Here is a 7,363-nt window from a genome sequence, read left to right as displayed (position 1 = left end):
GTAACTGTTAATTAGTCAGGTCAAAATCCAGTCTAAAGTTTTCAGTTAGTATAAGTCTTCAGTTATCTTCAGCCTAGGACAAGTCAGATCTGTTACCAAGTCAGTCTCAAGTCTAAAGTAACAAGCGTACTACAAGTGCCACAATTTCCCTAAAGTCTGCGACAGTGGCTATTCACCAAGTTCACCTGCTCCTGTGTAACTTTTACCTCCAATTTTTACCAAGTTAAAGGGGTATACCTTATATTTTTTATTTGACTATGCTACAGGGGCTGTAAAGTTAGTGTAGTTCATAATATAGTGTCTGTACCTGTGTGTGACGGTTTTCTCACAATTCTTCTGTGATTTTTACCCCAATATTTATTTTTAACAGCATACAAAATGACTGTTGTCTCAGATTTTTCCCAGCTTGCAATGCGGCCGAGACCTGACTCACTAGTCAGCTGATGACAGGGAGCCTGTCTGCTTCAATGGGTGGAGGGATCAATCTGCAACTAATGCAACAGCTGTAGGCCCCCTGATTGAAAACCACAGGTATTTTGTTTCAATGGGTGGGGTGGCTGATGTGTCGGATGGAGGAAAATGGAATTATGGGATTTGTAGTCAAAAAAGAAAAGTCAAACAGGAAATACAAGTTCACAAACAGCTAGCCACAGTGTTATGTGATCTCACAACATAGCCATTTAGCCCCAAGACAAGCGCAGATCTTTCCTAAGCATGTCCATTACTGTCTGGCAGGTACGTACTAAAATCATCATATGGTGGATAACCCCTTTAATTGTCTATTGTATGTTATGAATCTGCAACCTAGTAAAGTTTAATCGGTTATTCATAGACTTCACATTTGGAGGATTATTTTTTCCAGCGCCCTGATACAGATGACTGCTTCATTGGAGTTGTGGTAAGTTGAGTTTACACAGTACTACAACCACCATCATCACCGCAGATCCACACTACCACACTTCTGCCAGCACAAACAAATTGACTGCCAGTCATGAATCCCACACATAGTGACTGTTCATTATTCATTCTCAGACCATATACAACTTTGGCGTTACCACAATCTTAGTCTTAACTCCCAACAACCTTCAGCGCCTTTCAACATTTTTAGAAAGGAAAGCGATTGCTACTGACTGATTGCTATGGACAACTGCTCAAGTTTTCTTCTGCACAGGTTTTGTTAAATCTCTCCCCCCCCCATTGTCTTGTTTGAAGAAGAACCTTTGACCCAGTCTATGGTCCAGACCGCTCTGGATCAGGTTTTCATTAAAGGGGTACTCCCGTGGAAACCTTTTTTTTATAAACTGGTGCCAGAAAGTTAAACAGATTTGTAAATTAGGGTAGAAAACAAACATGGTGCACATCTACAATCTTGTATAATGATCTGATTGCTTCTCAGCATAATATCAAAAATAACAGGTTGTTAGTATACGTTTTTGATCAAAAAGTACATGCCCACTCGCCACGTCAAGGCCACCTATTTAGAGTGGGTCCCTAACGTCCCTAGCATAAAATGGCGTAGCACTGGGCAGCGACCACCACCGCCGCGACACCAGTGCCCACAGGGGGAATGACCCACTGGCAGAGCGGCCCCAGCGCCACTCAAACCAGTCCATGGGTCACACCTCCCCGCAGACACGGCGCCACGGCAGCAACGGACACCGCACAGCACCACACCAGTGTGAACAGGATGTTATAGTACACTTCCCATGCACTCCCAGTCAAACTGGGAGGCTGCTAGGAAAGAAAAGGCCCATGTGTCGCTAACTACTACTTATATAGGGTTGGGCTGAGGGGGTGGGGAAGAGTGCAGACAAATGTTCAAACAAAAAAAAAAAAGGAGGGGATAGAAAACACAGTGTGAATTCGGGTAGAAAACAGACATGGTGCACATCTACAATTTTTTTTTTTTTTTTGCTTTAACATGTTGTCTGCACTCTTCCCCACCCCCTCAGCCCAACCCTATATAAGTAGTAGTTAGCTACACATGGGCCTTTTCTTTCCTGGCAGCCTCCCAGTTTGACTGGGAGTGCATGGTAAGTGTGCTATAGCATCCTGTTCACACTGGTGTGGTGCTGTGCGGCGTCTGTTGCTGCCGTGGCGCCGTGTCTGCGGGGAGGTGCGACCCATGGACTGGTTTGAGTGGCGCTAGGGCCGCTCTGCCAGTGGGTCGTTCCCCCTGTGGGCACTGGTGTCGCGGCAGTGGTGGTCGCCGCCCAGTGCTACGCCATTTTATGCTAGGGATGTTAGGGACCCACTCTAAGTAGGTGGCCTTGACGTGGCGGGTGGGCTTTGTACTTTTTGATCAAAACGTATATACTAACAACCTGTTAGTTTTTGAAATTATGCTGAGAAGCAATTGGATCATTGTGCAAGACTGTAGATGTGCACCATGTCTGTTTTCTACTTGAGTACACATTGTGTTTTCTGTCCCCTCTTTTTTTTTTTTTTTTGCTTTAACATGTTGTCTGCACTCTTCCCCACCCCCTCTGCCCAACCCTATATAAGCAGTAGTTAGCTACACATGGGCCTTTTCTTTTGCTGGCAGCCTCCTAGTTTGACTGGGAGTGCATGGTAAGTGTGCTATAACATCCTGTTCACACTGGTGTGGTGCTGTGCGGCGTCCGTTGCTGCCGTGTCTGCGGGGAGGTGCGACCCATGGACTGGTTTGAGTGGCGCTGGGGCCGCTCTGCCAGTGGGTCGTTCCCCCTGTGGGCACTTGTGTCGCAGCGGTGGTGGTCGCCACCCAGTGCTACGCCATTTTATGCTAGGGACGTTAGGGACCCACTCTAAATAGGTGGCCTTGACGTGGCGAGTGGGCTTTGTACTTTTTGATCAAAACGTATATACTAACAACCTGTTAGTTTTTGAAATTATGCTGAGAAGCAATTGGATCATTGTGCAAGACTGTAGATGTGCACCATGTCTGTTTTCTACTTGAGTACAGATTTGTAAGTTACTTCTATTAAAAAATCTTAATCCTTCCAGTACTTTTTAGGGGCTATATACTACAGAGGAAATGTTCTTCTTTTAGGATTTCTCTTATGTCACGACCACAGTGCTCTCTTCTTACCTCTGCTGTCAATTTTAGGAACTGTCTAGAGCAGCATATGTTTGCTATGGGGATTTTCTCCTGCTCTGGACAGTTCCTGAAATGGACAGCAGAGGTCAGCAGAGAGCACTGTGGTCGTGACAGAATAGAAATCCAAAAAGAAAAACATTTTCTCTGTAGTATACAGCCCCTAAAAGTAATGGAAGGATTAAGACTTTTTAAAAGAAGTAATTTACACATCTGTTTAACTTTCTGTCACCAGTTGATCTAAAAAAAAAAAAGTTTTCCACTGGAGAACCCTTTTAAGAATATCTTACAAATCTGCTTTCCCTCAACCCTGACCAGTCTTTTTGTTCCGGCTACTGACCCCCCCCCCCCCCCCCCCCCCCCCCCACAGCATGATGCTGCCACCACTACCATTGCAGGAATGGTATGGGGCAGGTGATAAGCAGTGCCTGGTTTCTTCCAAGAAAAAAAGATTGTAGCCATAACACACCATCCATTTATAAGTCTTCACATATTTTATTGCACCAAGAAACTCTCCAAGCCAGAGTTGGAAAGTTGAAACATCACACTTTTGCTTGGGGCAATAGAATACGTGAAGATTTATAAATAAACAGTGTGCTGTGGCTACAATCTCTCTTTGCCTGGGCTGGGGTTATTAGTAGCCAGACATTCACTGTTTATGCTGGGCAGCAGCAATCCTGCCTGGCATTTAATCCCTTAGATGCCAAGATCAATGCCGATCATGGTGTCTAAACTGAAAGTGATAGTTGCCGGTAGCTCAGAGGAACTCACAGAACCCCTGCAACGTCATCAGCTGCAAAGAGCGAACTCTGCTCCATGTCAGATGATGAGCGACCACATCCATCACACCCCCTCCACTCATGTCTATGGGAGGAGGCTCGATGGTTATGTACAAGCTGCCACGCCCTATCCCCTAGACATGAATAGAGGGGGCGTGGTGTGATGTCACAAACACGGAAGCTCCAAGCTTCCGTGTTCAGAACGTTGTGGTGTGGGCCTGAGATCAGACATCTTATTCCCTTTCTGGCAGAGTACCCCTTTAAGGTCTAAATGAGTCCTTAAGGGATTAAGTTGGCTGGTGCTGAACTTTTGCACTTTTGGATTCCTCCATATATGACTCTTAGAATTAATGCCAAAAAGTTAAATCATGGTTTCGTCAAACCAGAGACCATCTTTTTTGCAAACTCCATGTGTCTTTTACTGAGTAAAGGCTTCTTTTTGGCCAATCTTCCATAAAGCCTAGGTGGGTGAAGTGCTGCAGTGTAGAGCCCTACATGGGTCTGTTTTTTATTCTTGCTCCCAATGAGTTTCTGACCAATACCACTCGCGTGTGTGTTCCTCTTTTGCCCACTCCAGCTAACGTTTAAAAAAATAAAACAAAATAAACCTCTGGCTACATAACCCCTTTTAAACTATCCCCAAGCTTTCCGGCCTCCTGTATAGGGGTGTACTCAGACACTAGGGTGCAATGCCCAGCAATGCCATTTGTACATCTTTACCCCCCCCCCCTTATCACTCCTTGTGTTACATTACCCCCTTGATCCTCCCCTGTGCCATTTCATTCCCCTCTCTTGACCTGCTCGGCAGAAGTGGCTACATGATTACCATTAAAGTCAATGTTTTTAAGATCCCATCTGAAAATGAAGCCACCTCCGCATGGTAGATAAGGAACACATTTTGATCAAAAAGTTTGCTAATAGCCTCAATTTTATTTTTGTGATGAAATAAAGAGTGCTGCTGTATACTTCTTTTTGTGTATTTTGTATTTGCCATTGTGGCATGCACCATGCGTTTGGTTAGTGTGCTGGCAACCTCTGTGTTTTTTGTACAGCAATCGAAGGAGTCTTGGTTGTTCCAAATTTCTCCCATTTAAGAATGATGGGGGCCACTGTGCTTTTAGTAACTTTCAGTGCAGCCTAATATTTTATGTCCCCCTCTCCGCATCTTTGCCTCCACACAATCCTGTCTCTGTGCTCTACAGGCAGTTCTTTATCCCTCATGGCTTGGTTTTTGCTCTGATATACATTGTTAGCTTTGAGACCTTATATGGCTGTGTCTTACCAAATAATGTCCAATCATCTGAATTTACCAAAAATGACTCCATTTAAGGTGTGGAAACAGGAGAAATCGGATGCTCCAGAGCTAAATTTCAAGGGTCCTAGTAAAGGGTCTGAATATTTAAAATAAAAAAGATACGATACAGCTCACCAGTTCTCTCATAACTCCATGGACTTCAACCTCCAGGTACACGGGACAGGAGCGCACAGCCACTGTGTGAAGCAAGGTAGACTCACAAGAGACTAAATCAGAAAAAAACCAGTAGGACCAGTAGTATCCAAAGGATAGGGGATAAGATGTTAGATCGCCGCGGTCCCGCTGCTGGGGACCCCGGGGATCGTTGCTGCGGCACCCCGCTATCATTACTGCACAGAGTGAGTTTGCTCTGTGCGTAATGACGGGCGATACAGGGGCCGGAGCAGCGTGACGTCATGGCTCCGCCCCTCATGACATCACGGCCTGTCCCCTTAATGCAAGTCTATGGCAGGGAGCGTGACTGCCACGCCCCCTCCCATAGACTTGTATTGACGGGGGTGGGCCGTGATGTCACGAGGGGCGGAGCCGTGACGTAACGATGCTCCGGCCCCTGTATTGCCCGTCATTACGTGCAGAGCGAACTCGCTCTGCGCAGTAATGATAGTGGGGTGCCGCAGCAGCGATCCCCGGGGTCCCCAGCAGCGGGACCCCGGCGATCTGACATCTTATCCCCTATCCTTTGGATAGGGGATAAGATGTCTAGGAGCGGAGTACCCCTTTAAATAAAGTAGAATTTTTACATTTTCTACTTCCATTTGAGTGCCGGATCTTCTTTCCTATCGGGTTTTCCTCCGATTAGGTCTCTTGTGATTCTGAATATTTATGTCTGTGCCAAATTATAGTTTTTCATTTTTTTTTTAATTAAGCAGAAATTTCAAAAATTCTGTTTGCACATTCTCACTATGGGATATTGGGGGAGATTCATCAAGACCTTTGCTGAGGGAAAAGTTGACCAGTTACCCATAGCAACCAGATTGCTTTTTTTTTTGAGGCCTTTTCAAAAATGAAAGAAGTGATCTGATTGGTTGCCATGGGCAACTGGTCAACTTTTCCTTGACACAAGTTTTGTTGAAACTCCCCCATTGAGCACAGAATCCTGGAGGAGAACTTGATTTTTATTTCATTTTAGTACAAGGCCTCAACACAATGAGAGGGATATTCAAAGCTTGTTGCGGTAAAAAAAATTTTTTTCCTGATATATATTCAAAACTGTGTACGTTGGTTTTCAGCAAAGTCTGCATGGTTCAGGTCAAATCTGCTAAAGTGGGTGTGTCAATGTAGTTTGAGAATTTACTATGTATTTTCAATATTTTCAGGCTGTGTAGACAATTTGGAGTAAAACCTATATCATTTTTTTTCTATTTAATTTTGTACTAAATGTTATGTTAAAAGCCTAGACAAACAATATATAGATGTATATAACTATTAAAAGCAGTTTAACCCCTTAATTACTCATATTATTTTGCCCTTAAAGGGGTACTCCGGTGCTTAGACATCTTATCCCCTATCCAAAGGATAGGGGATAAGATGCCTGATCGCGGGAGTCCCGCTGCTAGGGACCCCTGTGTTCTTGCACGCGGCACCCCGTTTGTAATCAGTCCCAGGAGCGTGTTCGCTCCGGGACTGATTACCGGTGACTACAGGGCAGGCGGCGTGTGATGTCACGCCCCCGTGTGATGTCACTCTCCGCCCCTCAATGCAAGCCTACGGGAGGGGGCGTGACAGCTATCACGCCCCCTCCCGTAGGCTTGCATTGAGGGGCGGAGCGTGACATCACACGGGGGCAGGGGCGTGACGTCACACGCCGCCCGCCCTGTAGTCGCCGGTAATCAGTCCCGGAGCGAACACGCTCCAGGGACTGATTACAAATGGGGTGCCACGTGCAAGATCACGGGGGTCCCCAGCGGCAGGACTCCCGCGATCAGGCATCTTATCCCCTATCCTTTGGATAGGGGATAAGATGTCTAAGCACCGGAGTACCCCTTTAAGGACCATTTTTTTTTCATTAATTGTACATTATTCTTTTTTTGCAGCACTCATTCTCAAAGTCCTAAAGCTTTTATTTTGTCACCTACACATCCATATACATTTTTTTTAACCCCTTAAGGACCAAGCCCATTTTGACCTTAAAGGGGTGTCAGGCCCAAGGCCTGATTATTAAAATACCATGTGTGTATTATAATTATTACTGTG

This window comes from Hyla sarda, chromosome 6 (genome assembly GCF_029499605.1).
Source record: "Hyla sarda isolate aHylSar1 chromosome 6, aHylSar1.hap1, whole genome shotgun sequence".
NCBI lineage: Eukaryota > Metazoa > Chordata > Amphibia > Anura > Hylidae > Hyla > Hyla sarda.
Note: the sequence above shows the minus strand (reverse complement) of the source record.